The sequence below is a fragment of the Anastrepha ludens genome, chromosome 5 (assembly GCF_028408465.1).
Source record: "Anastrepha ludens isolate Willacy chromosome 5, idAnaLude1.1, whole genome shotgun sequence".
NCBI lineage: Eukaryota > Metazoa > Arthropoda > Insecta > Diptera > Tephritidae > Anastrepha > Anastrepha ludens.
The window spans coordinates 104,229,622-104,243,954 of NC_071501.1; the positions used below are offsets into that span (position 1 = coordinate 104,229,622).

The window sequence follows — 14,333 nt, forward strand, 5'->3', positions numbered from 1 at the left end:
ACATAAGTACCTATTCACAAAATGCCTGCCACACCTACAAATCCCAACGAAGAATGTTTATTAACAGTGAAAAAATATTTATGTAGCAAGTCAAAACATGAAATGAATGAAGGCACTATCCACTTTTCATCAAACCATTTCAATGCTCATACACCTCATCCTCACGCTCATCTAATGGCCTGTTAGGGAGAAAGGGTTTAAATTAGAGACGAGCCTACAACAGCCAACGAAGACTAAATCAGCCGCGCCAACCATTGCGATTAGAGCAGCAATGAATTTGCGAGCTGACGAGCTACATCCATACATACGAAGGCTATACAAGACGCAGTGATAGGACATTTTTTGAATACACAGAAAAATGAAGGATATTATGGCATTTCAATACCGGAAAGGCGCACGCTGCAGCAGCATTCTGGCCAACAGCCTGTAACAAGCGATAGCAGCTAACAGAGTGCCAACCGATATTGAGTGCGTGTGTGTGGGTTTTCCGTTTTTGCGTGTGTGAGTGATTGCTTTAGCTTGACACATCGGCTGACGAACTGTCAAAATCCGTCCAAGCGCACATCATTGGATTTGCCATTGAATAAAGACAATTTGTTGTGTTTTATTTTATTTCAACTTTTTGCTGCCCTTCAAATTTCCATACATTGACTGTCATTTTTTTAATTCTTTTCTATTCAATATTTCTATGTTCCAGATGGCATGAGTGTGTGTGTTTTCTCTTTGATTTGCAAGCATAACAAAAGCGCTCAATGTACTTACATACATACATACATATTTAAACGAAATACAAAATTCATACGACCCGATGTACCAGCCAAGTTGGCTGAAGGCAGGAAGGCCGGTCGGCAGCCACACCAAATCGAGCAGTTCAATTTGAAGGGAAATGGATTGGGTAGTGAGTGCAAAACTTATTGCTAGCAGCACGCATGTTTGTTGTGCTCTACAACAACAACAACTGTACGCCACTTCATAGCCAGCTCATATGCAAACCAAACGGATTTGTAAGTTATGCAGTCGAATGATTCCAAGCAACGAACAATGCGACTGAAAAAAAATGGGCAAACGGACAAAGAAATATTGTATTTTTGGAGCTATTCCGATTTTTAAGCCACTCGCCCTCGTTAACGTAGTGCTTTTTGGTGTACGATTAAGCAGTTGGCAGTTAGCAGTTAGTTGCAGCCGGCGCTCTTCCGTCCCACAATAACCCTTCTATAGCCAATTCGGCGCGAAATCGAATCTCCAGCCCATTCTACTTCAATAGCGTGCAATTCATCGATATCGAAAGTGGCCAGGATGCAGGCTTTTAACTACTCACCTCCTCACGACATTTCGAAACATTCATTCAACCGCCAACAGTCAGTCGCGCGACGCCATTCGTATGGCAGGAGCCAGCCCTCATGCCAGAGGGCATTCCAGAAACCCACTCATCGCATTTTTGCCCCTCTGAAACCCATTCATCCATCAGCTATTCGTTATGCACTTGCGTTTGTATGGTGGCACTTGTATGTGTAGGTGTGCTGATGTATGTTTGTTCATTTGGGATTGATACATTGTAATTGTGTAAAACGTTTTCAGTTTTACATTTCAATCTTAATTTAGTTTTACAATAACGTTTGCCTTTTGCGCTGTGTCGTATGTCAAAAAATTTACTCGCATTTGCCAATGTGAATAGAAAAAACTACGAAAAAAATTATTATAATGGCGGGTTAAGGACTTTCATGTGCCCACGCATTGTAGACATCAGCATGCGGGAAATTCTCCTCTCTCGAAAGTCGGCATGGAATTTTGTTATTTTTTAATTGAAGAACAAACACTGACTGCTGCCTCTTTTTTAATTCTTATTTATTCTGCCATATTTGCAAAAAAAAGAAATGGAGAAGCTGAAAATAACTCATATTTGGCCGAAAAAAATTCGCACAATCAACTCGTCAATGTTAATTAAGTTTATTTAACTTGGTAATAATACTGGCAATATATGGATTCATATTCTTCATATATGATAAGTGCCCTTCCATTGTGATACTGGAACAAACATTCAACCTTAAACCAGGTATGCGCCACTGGTATAGATCGATGTGTGAGTTCTTAAGGCTTTGAGCAAATGGAAGGCATGAAAAGCGCTAACTCGAAAATGTTTGTATAAGACAATTAACCATTGCCTGTCAAAGGGCGACCGCTATTAAAAGCATTTTTTTCAGTGATGGCGTTTCTTACCCGAAAATTCGAAGCTGTACACTTCTGAATGGAAGATTTAGATTTAAGATTAAGAAACGATCTTTAAGACCTTCAAATTAGGCGTAGACCGAATTTGTTTCCTTCCATGAACTGTATATAGACGCGCCCTCCCAGCTGTGACGAGACGTAGGTGATAATTAGCCTCGCTCGTCAGATAAACTACCGCAGTTTTAAGTGATTATTCGATTATTTATTCGATATAAAAAAAAATTTGAGCATTCATTATATGGAGAAAATGCGCAAGATCTCCAGCATAAAAAAAAAATATCAAAAATCAACGCGATTTGCACTTTTTAATAACAAAATTCAAAGGGATGCAACTCTGCATACGCGAAATTTTTCTAAAAGTCCTAAAAAAAATAATTCTTTTGAAATTCTGATGAAAATTTATTGATTGTTTACTTTTATTTTAATTTTAAACTTAGATGTCCTTACATGGTTTTTGTAGGAGAATGAACGATCTTTTCATAAACAAATTATGAAAATCAAAAAAGCGCATTTATTACCAACAACACTGTTCTGTACGTTTGATTGCCAAAGTAAAGTATTGAGAACCTAGATAACAAATAATGAATTCGCCTTGTTCCATTCTGAGCTGACAGCCACATGGATACGGCGAAAGAAAAAACAAAACAAATCAGCTGATTTACCAACACCACCTTTAATAGATTCGCCTTGGTACTGGCCAAGTAGAAAACAAAGAACGAATTCGCCTTGCTTCATTCTGGGCTAGCAGCTACATGGACACGGAGAAAGAAAACAAAAATCAGCTTACATTGTGTAAAATAAGTACCCGGAATTTAAAAAAAAAACACATTTTTTCATATTATTCATCATTATTTGTTGGATCGCCTTCAAAATAGGCTCCTTTGGAGCCGATACAAATATTCCAACGAACAACCCAGTCATCTATGGCCCGCTGGTAGGCCGGCGCCGGGATGGCCTTCAGCTCCTTTAGCGAATTTTTTTTAATGTCTTCAATCGACTCAAAATGCCTTCCCCGAAGACGATTGCTGACTGGTTTGCATATCGTACTCGTAGACCCATGTCTCATCACCAGTTATTATGCGTTTCATGAACGTAGGGTCCGTATTAGCTCGGGAAACCATGTCTTCAGAGACCTCCTTCCGATGCTCTTTTTGCAAAAAATTGAGCTCTTTCGGAACAAGCCGAGCGGCGACGCGACGCATGCCCAACACACCAGTCAAAATGTTCTGAGCGGTCATGTGAGAGATGTTAAGCTCACGACCGATCTCTCTGGTACTCAAACGACGATTTTCAAATATAATTTTCTTAATTTCTTCGACGTTTTCGTCGGTCGTAACGATCGATGGTCATCCGGAGCGAGGCAAATCTTCTACCACTTCACGGCCCTCTTTGAACGTCTTGTACCACTCGTAGGTTTGTGTTTTGGATAAACACGAGTCACCATAGGCTTCCCGCAACATATTTAATGTATTGGCACACGTAATTTTGTTCGCAACGCAAAATTTAATGCAAACCCTCTGCTCCACAAGTTTATCCATAGTAAAATTCGCCAAGTAAACAAAAGATCAACTCACTTTGACTGCAGAATAAAACACACTAAGTAATAGATCCCGTTCTAATAAGGCTTGTGCATTCAAGGACATGTGTACCAACATGAAAAAACAAAATTTGAAGTGTCAGGTATTCCCGGGAGAGTTTAAATTATAAATTCCGGGTACTTATTTTACACAATGTACTTATCGATACCCCATAAATAGATTCACCTTCAAATCAACTACGAAACAAACAAATTGCCAAAATTTGTGACCACGCCCCTGTATAGTTATTGAATGGACGGGATACAAAAGTAGATTTATTTGAACTTTTCATGCCAAAAACTTAAAGTAAACAACTCGTCAATTTTGAATAGAGGCATTTGGGTAAAAGGGGTCTTCTCAAAGCCGATAGGCTGCCTTCACAGCATTTACATGACCGATTATCACCTTTGAATTTTACTTTCATAAGTAAAGAATTATACAAGGCCTCTAGCTTCTTCAATAAAAAGTTCAAGAAGGCATCTTTATAAGAACGAAATGTTCTCATAGTGAGAACAGAACATCCCTCGTTTTTCCGTTGTGTACCAGATTCTCATAGATTTACCAGATTCTCAAAGCTTCCATACTCGAACAGATTTAAGCGTGAGCATGCTTTAATAGGTTAGTATTGTATATTATTATCTACTCAAAGAGTCAAGCAATCATCTAAATAATCTCCCTAAACCAACTCCAAAATAATATCATCATTATGCAATTCCCAAAGACGAAGCAGTAAAAGAGGCAATAAATTCATGGTTCAGGATTCGGACTCCAACTCGTTTCACATCCGCCCTATTCTCCAGACTTAGCTCTCTGGGACTATTGGGATTTTATTCAAACGAGAAACGAATACTTATTTTTCAGACTTGGACAAATCCTATTATCCGGGAAGGATCCATAAACTATAACAGCTTTGGATAAAGTGTATAAACCTGAAAGGAGACAAATTGTTCTTTTTTCTTTGTTCACTCCTCTTGGCAGCATAGGACCTCGACAAGTCTCAGTCTTGCGTTGGTTTCGTTAATCAGTTCTAAGTAGTGGGAATGCCCACCTGTCGCTGCTTAGAAACAACGCCTTCTTACTGCTTGGAGCGCCATCTGTGTTTCACATTGTTCGCCCAGAAGGATCGCACAGATGGTTGAGGACTTTACTAATTTCGTGTGTCTGCGCTATTAACGCAGTCGCCCGCTTCCTCTTGCTGGCGCTACTGATACAATGTGTAACTGTGTATGTTTTTTTTTTTTTTGCTTGTTTTAGCAGTCACAGTTCAAATAATGCGCAGACTATTTGCGGTAAGAGGATGAAAAGGATAAGTTTTGAGGTTGAGAAATGGAATTGGAGGAGTTTTTGTTTTGGTTTAGAAACAGGGAAAGAGGTAAATTTGGAAAAGTGCGAGGACCGTGCTTTACGTGGAATTCGAACCCACAACCTCTGAGATGACAGGCTAGTGCACTTGCGCTAGACTACCGAGGAGTAAGTAGTTCTTATTTTTGCTTGGACTTTTCAAACGAACCTCGCATATCTGTAGCTGAAGCCAGTGTGAGAATGGCATCGATGGAAAAATCCTTCCTTGCGATCTTTTACGAGGGTTGCTATTTATATTTCCGATCTTGGATACTTCCAATATTGTCAGGCGCCATTTGACATTTTTATTGGAAAGTTTCTCATATTAGATATATTGTACCATATTCTCCCTCAGAACATTTTGATGTGTGAGCCATATAGGGTTGTTTACATCTAAGCAAAAAAAAAAAATGTCATAATTTTCGACGTAGATTAACAAGGCAAGAATGCATCGATGAACTAAAATCGTTATACGGCGACTAAGCAACATCCTTTAGCACCGTGAAAAACTCGTACAATGGATGTTTTAATGGCCGCTATTCGCTCACCAACGAATTCTGAGACGGTCGTCAAAAACAGTTGTTGTGCCAGAAAATATCGATGCTGTGCGAAATGGTTGATCGAGCATCGTAATGCCACATACTGTAAAATTGAGACATCTTTGAGCAGTAGTATAAATGACGAGCAATAATGATCACCTTGAGGTAAAAAATGTGTGTTCGCGTTGGATCCCACACAATTACTGAAAATTCCCTGAAAACGCGTCTGTACCAAGTGCTTCGAAATTTGATGCAAATGAATGCAGAAGTGTTCTGATCATCATAGCGAATATTTTGACAAGCAATGAAATCATTTTCAACCACTAATGATCATTTTTCCATTTCCAGACCGGAAATATAAATAGCAACCCTCGTAAAAACAAACAAATAGTGAGCTCAGCAACAAATATTCTTGCAAAATCGTTAAGATAATTTTAACATTATTCATATTTTGTTATTCTACAACTGATTTTTAAGAAAATTTGCTTACTTTAATATTAAAAATTTTAAGAAAATTTGCTTACTTTAATATTTTTACAACTTCTAGCCGTGCATACTAAGTTTCGGCGTTTTAGGTAAAAACTTAGACAGAAAATAAAAGTAAATTATTGCGCGTTGCATAAATAAGTTAAAGCTGCCGAGAACAGCTAAAGCCTTTTCATATACATATACAAGCGGCCAGGTATGAGTAATCGCCTTTAGCGATGTAATAAAATCATAACTGGCTACCGGCGAAATTTTTTGCCAGCATTTTCGCCCCAATATGCCAATGCAGAGTAGTTAAACAAAGGTATAGGTACAGTTATATGGATGCGTGAGGCAGCTACAAACCAATCACCGCAACTTTTAGCTCTCAATATAAAAAATAACCGCGCGTAGCTATGAAAAATTCAAAATTCACGCACATATTGAACTAACGACATCGGCGTCGGCGGCGGCGCGTGAGATTTGGTTGAACGTACATGTGATCACCTAACCCTTTCTTTCAATTTTGCTCTGACTAGACACCCTGCCATTAGACATAGGCACTTAACCGACGAATCAGCCAGCCAGCCAGCGAACTTTTTTCGCTGTGTGCTCAAGCGCCTTATCAATACTTGCAGGCAGGCAGGCAGGTCGACAGTCAGACCGGTAACCAGGATGGCACTCACCGCCCGCTTGGCATAGCTTTGTGTACCTGTAGACACAAACCAATCAAGTGACGCGCATCAGCAAAAAGCACGTCAATCAACAGCAATGCCAACGGTGGCCTGCCTCCGGTCGCAGTTTTCTCCAATTGTTGGTGCAACAATCCTTTGCTCAAGGCTCCCTACCCACTCATTCATTCCTTGATTTGCTAAGTTTTTGTATTGTATACACACTCTTATTGTACGTACACTTACGCATGTACATTTTGTCCATTTTTTTTTTCGAATTTGCTGATCTGTCCTTACGCTGTTACGCTGAGCCATCAATGCCCATTGGCCGCCGCCTTTGTGTATTTGCGACTGGATGTGTGTTTGAGAGTGTGCCTTGCATTATGCGCGCGCGACTGCCTTTCTCTTTGGTGATATCTCTTCCATGCCATGGTATTTGCTTTACGTTTCTCTAGTCCTGTTTCAATTGTTATTACATACTTTTCTTGCTGGCCATGCAAAGCTTTAATTGCTTCAGGTTACTCATACGCCCAGCAGGTGCAGATATTTACACATACCGAACAACGCATTTGTACACTTTAACTCACGTCTATTGGTGGAGCTGGAATTCATTTAGCAAGCTAACATTGTCATAAAATATTTGACTTTTGTTCTATTACTCCATGAAGGGTCCCGGCTTAGCTTTAGTTAAAGAAGTTTAAGGAAAAGTACAAACTTCAACATTTAAAAGCTGTTTTTACCTAAAATATGCCCATATATAACTGCAGGCATAAAGAAGAAGAAGTATGAGAGGGCTTCTAGAGGATCTTTGAAGGACAAAATATGTTCTCGATGTGTCAGAAAAAAGGAATGATTTTTAAAGCATATTTTTGGACTTTTGACCAAACAAAAAGCGTTGACTTAGTACTCTCTTCTTGTTAAGCACTAAATTTATTGTTCCTAATGCGATATTTTCACTATTAATAATTCTTAGAACAACTTTTCAACAAAAGTTTAATAAAATATATGAAATTTTTACATGAAAGTTAGGAATTATTGACTCAAAAGCAAAATCTATTAAAGTCGAAAAGCTTACCGATATAAGCTTACCAACGAATACCGACTTCAGATTTAAAGAAGGATTTTTTTGGAGTGCTAGGATGTTTGGTAATAGTGTTATTTTAAGTGACACCCAAAGGCTTACCAGCAACTCATCAGATTTTACTAACGCTACCCTAGACTGTAGAATATGGGAATGGGATTTGAACTCAACAGTCAAAGAAAATACAATTGCACTTTGCACTGACGTATCGAAGATGGTGTATATTCGAAAGACCTCGAAACTTCGAAGTCTTTTCGCACGGGGGAATTGGAATAGTATTTTTCAAACAGAAGTTTTCTGGATAATCGAGACTTGCAACATAATTAGAAACCATTCACAACAACTATCGGAAGTTTGTATTTTTTCTAATAGACAAGCAACCATTTTAGCTTTAAAGTTACCTACAAGCAATTAAAAAATCGTCAGACAATGCAAAGAACGCTTTAGCGCGCACAACAGACATAACTCTCTTCTGAGTACCTAATAATTGGAACATAGATGGTAATGAGAAAGCTGATGAACTGACAAGACAGGAGGTATCCTATAACAAATCCGTAGGGATAGAAACAGGCTGTCTCCATGCCGTGCGCAAAAGAGAAATCTTTTCGCTATTCCAGAAGCAGGTCGTTGACAAATGAACTAACACGGATACCTGCAAAATAACTAAACATACATGACCCAATTTCAACAAATCCAGAACTGACATGTTTTTAAGAAAGCTACAAGCAGATATATTCAGAATTACGTCAAGAATAATTGGCCACTAGCCTTTGAGGGACAGTGCCAGGAAGATGAGGGTGGCTGTACAACAATAAATGCAGAAGCTGCTTTCAAGAATAATCTAAAGAAACAATCTTTCACTATCTGTATGAGTGCCCAAGTCTGGGTGCTCTACGACATAGAAAGCGTGAGGAATTCACGATGGTTAAGTTAAAGAAATTTCGGAAAACAAAATAAACAACCTAGGCAGGTTCATAGCCAAATCAAGATGGTTCGACTAATGAAAAGCAGTGGCTCTACAAGTGGTGTATCCAAATGGCAAATGGCAATCTGTGCTAATTGGGTCTGGGCTGTGTTACTCTAGCAACACTTCCAGCATCACCAAGCTTACCAAATAGGCACAGAACTACTGAAGCTGCTAGGAGAGAACTTCTTGATAACTGATGTATCGAAATTTATGGAATAGAGTTTTTTTAGTAAAGATTCTGCCAAGCTCATATAAGTTCAAATGAATTCAGCTCATATTATGCCCAGGTAGGTAGGTAGGTAGGTAGGGTGGTTGTCGTAAGACACACTTAGACCTTCAGCAGGTCCATTGTGATACCACTGGAGCTTATCCTTACTCTACGTGTTCCCTTTCAAACCATCCGGTTGCTTTAATAAACGAGCAGAGCTTCGTTAGTTTTAGATGGGCTATATCCGCTACATCGGTTAGAAATGCTGTATCGAGGGTGCGCAGCCTTCTCATAGCTAGGCTTTCACACTCACATAAAAGGTGTCTGACTGTTTCCTCTTCTTCTGTATTTAGACAGCTTCTACAGAAATCGAAGAAAGGTAGTCCTAACCTTCTAGCGTGGCTGCCTATTAAACAATGACCAGTTAAAACACCTATCATTTTTCTTATAGATTCTCTGTTGAATCTTAGCAAGATCTTCGATCGACCGCTGTTCCAGTTCGGCCATGTCCGTCTGCTTAGTTCGCATGTTGTGAGGTTTTTGCCAGATTGTATTTACCTTTTTGATGGTTTCCCTGTCTATAAGTAATTTACAAGTGGCTATGGGCATGGGTATATGCCCAGAGGCGAGGCAAAAAACTACGACTACGAGATGTTCCGAGAAATTTCTTAAGTCCTGGATAAGAATAAGTCAAAGTAAAGAAAAGCTTTGCTTCATTTTGCATTGAAAGTTGCCTTTATATGCGAGGTCCAAATTTAGCACTTGATCAGATACACCTAGCATTAAAAGTATTCGATGTGGTACCTGCTATTGGTGGCAGAGGAGTAGTAAGACCCGCGGTAAAAAGGCCAGGAGAGGAAGGACTTGTGTAGATATGAAGGTTATAATTGGCACTTAGGCGGTAAACATAAAGGAAGATGAAGAAAAGGAACGACTAACTATAAGACAATTCCAATCTGGGCTTTGCCGATGAACCCAATATGAAACTATTGGATTGTTCAGAAAGTAATCTCGTTTTTTCCCGACAGAGGATTTAATTGTATTTTTTCACAGCTAACTGCACACTTAAGTCACGTTGTCATTATATGTTTTGACAGCTGATATAGCAAGGCTTGTGTGTGAATAAGTTCAAATGATTTTACGTAGTAGTTTTTGATCGGTGCCCTTTTAAATATGGAGAGCAATAAGCAACATTTTTTACAGCGTCATATTTTACTTTTTTACTATAGAAAAGATAAAAATACTGTTCGAGCCAGAAAGAAATTAGAAAGATGCCAGTGCCAGAACCGGTTTGCAAAATTTCGATCAGGCAATTTTGATGCCGAAGATGCACCACATTCTGGAAGGCCGGTTGAAGCTGATAAAGACTCGATAAAGGCATTAGTTGATGCAAATGAATTCAACTGTTTATGACCATCTGAAAGGCCTGGGTTTCACCTCGAAGCTCGATATATCCACAAAAAAACGAAATTACTTTCTGAACAACCAAAAAAATATTAGAAATTTTGTGCTCAAGCTTCAACTCCTTTTATACGCAGTTCACTAATTAAGAAACTTAAAATATATTGTAATATTTTATGGCTGAGGTCCACTTCCAATTTGTGGTGTGCGTCCTGATATTTGTCCACAAATGGAGGGACCTACAGTTGTATGCCGTTTTATGCATGACAGAAATACACTCGCAGGGTTGCCACTGTCTGTCGAGGGGCGATTGCTGTTAGAAAAAAACGTGTTCTATTATTTGTTTTTTAATGTGCGGGATTTCGAACCCATGCACTTGTGAATGGTTGTGCATCAAGTGATTCGGCTAACGCGGCTGCTAGCAATACTGCCCTATCACTACTGTGCTATTATACAGCTCGAAATAAGAGGTATTCAGTTAATTATACACCTTCGTGCGTGAGCAATGCCAGTATGGATGATCATGGAATCGAGTGCTGAGTTGACAAGAGTAATTAGTTCAGCCATTTACGATTCACAGACTTCTCCGAAGAGCTTCAGCTATTTGAATAGATTCCTATGCTACAAAGCCTACAGCGTAGCGCTAACTGGTGCCTTTCAGTTGCATTAGCAGATCACTAAGTGGAGAGCAACTCGGTTTCACTGAACAATCAAATTGAAGTTTAGCATTTACAACAACAATTTGGTAACCAAATTTTTAAAATAAATGCAAAAAAATTTGACTCACTTAGTGCTAACTTCATTAATCCGATTGTGAAAGGTAACGCATCAATAAAATTTCAAGTAGCAACAGAAACAGCAACAACAAATGTTCACAAAAATAGAAAAACTAGCATTGCAGCACGCGGTCAGTTTGCGAAATGTTCAAAAAACATGCAATTAAGTCGTTAATACTTCATCGATTTAATTCCCTACACAAGCGCCCAAACCACCGAGCAGCAACGCGCTCCACACCCAAAGTTGGCATATACCAAGTACAACAACAATGCACACAACAAACTCACCCGCATACACGTGTGTCCAGAACGAAGAACCACCGAATGGTGAATGGAGGCGGGGGGTTGAAAGGATTAAAGCATTAGCGCGTGCGGACGTTGCGGATGAGCCGCCTTCGTCATCAATGTCGCGTGGTCAAATGAATGTTTGCCAAATGCAAAAATGATACCTACTTTAAATTTTCGGTAAGCAAACAGCAAACGGCAGGCGAAATAGAGGCGACTAGGCTGTTTCTACTCGGCCATATATTCGTCAACCCACCAAGCAGTCGCGCTTCTCTTTAGCAACTAAATGGCAATTTGTTGTGTTGGTTGCTTTCTATTTGGATGTCGCGGCGGCTATCAATTCATCAAAACTGAAACAGGACAACAAACAGAGGCGGCACACACACATCTTCACGACGCGCATAACCACACACATATATACATACACACGTGCATACATAAATCTATGTGCCTGTACGCAGAAAAATGCGGCAGGTGGAAGGCTTAAAAATACACAAAAAAAAAAGTAAACATCAGCAACGGAAGCGGAAATGGAATTGGCAACGATGTTAAGTCGGCGCTGGCGCTGGCGAGGCAAAAGCCTGCCAGGCGCAGTTTAGCCGATCATAGCTGCCGTTGTATGAAGTATATGGCTATCATAACTGTCTGTTGTAGTTATATTTTTTGTTGTAAACGCTTGTTTGTTTGCCATACAGCCCTTTGGTGTTGGTTGCTGTTTACTGTTGTGCTCTGTTTGCTGGTGTTGGTGTTGGTGTTGATGTTGGCGCTGTTGGCGAACCAACTGACGACACGAATCGCGTGGAGTTTTTGATTAGTTTTACGATATGTTTTTCTTTTTATTTTCGAGATGCAATTATGATACTAAAGTTGAGTTCTCATTCCTATTAAAAAATAAAAAGTTCTATGATGGCATTTTCATTTTCATTTTAAAAGCTGTTCACTAATTCGCTAGTTCCGTTAATTAGGGTATTTTCTGAAGCTAGAAAGTGATTCGTTGAAGGAGAAGATATTGACTCAAAGGCAAGTGGGGATTTAACTTTAAGGCTTTCAAACATCGAACTGACAATTCGTACTTTGTTTAATTTATGTTAACGTAATATCGCGGTAACTTGAGCCGTTAAGATTTTTTTGAGTCTATGGAAAAGCGTTGGGTACAATTTTTTTATGACACAGTATTCAAAATTCTGTATTACAAATTTTGGCTACTTTGTAAAATTCTGCTTGTTGAAATTTTTTCTTTCAAAATGACATATTTAAAAATTCTGTACCACGAAATTTTGTATTAAAGCAATATTTTTAAAATAAGTAGTGGTAATTTCACCACCGCCGTAGCCGAATGGGTTGGTGCGTGATTACCATTCGGAATTCACAGAGGGAACGTCGGTTCGAATCTCGGTGAAACACCAAAATTAAGAAAAAGTTTTTTCTAACAGCAGTTGCGCCTCGGCAGGCAATGGCAAACGAGCGTATTTCTGCAATGAAACAGCTCCTCATAAAAAATATCTGCTGTTCGGAGTCGGCTTGAAACTGTAGGTCCCTCCATTTGTGGAACAACATCAAAACGCACGCCACAAATAGGAGAAGGAGCTCGGCCAAACAGCCAAAAAGGGCCTAAGCGCCAATTATTTATTTATTTTTTTAACTCAAAATCGGTTGAAATTGAATTTTGTGTACAGCAGCTGTATAGTACGAAGTGCCGGGAATTTCTTCTTTGTTTTTGAAAATTTGTTTAGCAAAAAAAAATTATTTTAAATGATACAAAATTTAACCACTCCATTGCTGTTTGTTTGTATACTGTAGTTGGTTAGTTCACAAGCGTCAAATATTATTGACGTACGACATTTGCAAAATTTATAAATCTTTCGACAGGGTGATTAATTTTGCGCCAACTGCAGAACATGATTAAAGCTTTCGTCGACTTATTTATTGTGTTCGGTATCTCTCATTTTCAAAATTTTCCCACTTATCGTTGGCTGAGGGAAACAATACTTTTTAGATACTCGCGTAGAAATAAGCATAAAATTGTCTAGGCTGCTGTGTAAAAAATTCATATCTCATTAGAAGAAAATGTGTTTTTACTTTTATTTGGGAGTCATGCACATTTTAGAATTTAAGAGTCGATTTGAGCGACACTTTGGTGTTTTGAAATATGACATTCTTCTAGCAAACGCTTAATATATAAGTATATTATAAATGGAGCCCGAAGGAAACAGTTAGGTTTTAATACACTTACGACTTCATGACCAGAAAGTATCGGCTGGCAAAATAGTTTCTTAGCAAGCATAAGTATTTTACCTGAAAATAAATAAAAACGTTTTTTTATTAATAATAGAAACATATCATCAGGTAGTTCAAAAAAAAAAAATATTTTTTGTTACTGCTTAATGATTCTCTTAAAGATTTAAACTACTTTTATTACATAGTCACTTAAAATTAATTTAATTTAAGGAACAAATAAGGAAATACTAAATTCTCTCAATCCACACAACCCCTCAACCCAACCGAACTTTCGACGTTTCAACATTAAATACAGTTCGTTGGATACTTGCACAAATAAAAAATTTTAAAGCCATATAAAAAAGCAGCGATTTTCTCCTTTACTGCTTCGCTTCAAAGCACGAAGAAGAAACCCCTTACTATGATTGCCCCTACCAAGCGAAAGATATGCTGCTGCCTACTTGCCAAATGTCTACAAGCAGCACTTGAGTGGCGCCTCAAAATAGGCTACAACACACACAAGAGCCGAAATTAAAAGGAAAAAGGAAACGAAAATGAGAATGAAAAACCTATTTTAAC

At 38.7% G+C, this 14,333-nt stretch overlaps 1 protein-coding gene across 1 annotated transcript in view; it reads right to left on the reverse strand.

Moving 5' to 3' along the window:
• Positions 1-13,832, reverse strand: part of LOC128864269 (zinc finger protein chinmo) — a 69,375-nt gene extending 55,543 nt beyond the window's left edge. Inside the window, exon 1 of the mRNA XM_054103842.1 lies at positions 13,771-13,832. The gene's annotated coding sequence lies outside the window, so the exon portion shown is untranslated. The remainder of the gene's footprint in view (positions 1-13,770) is intronic.
• Between the last annotated feature and the right edge of the window lie 501 nt (positions 13,833-14,333).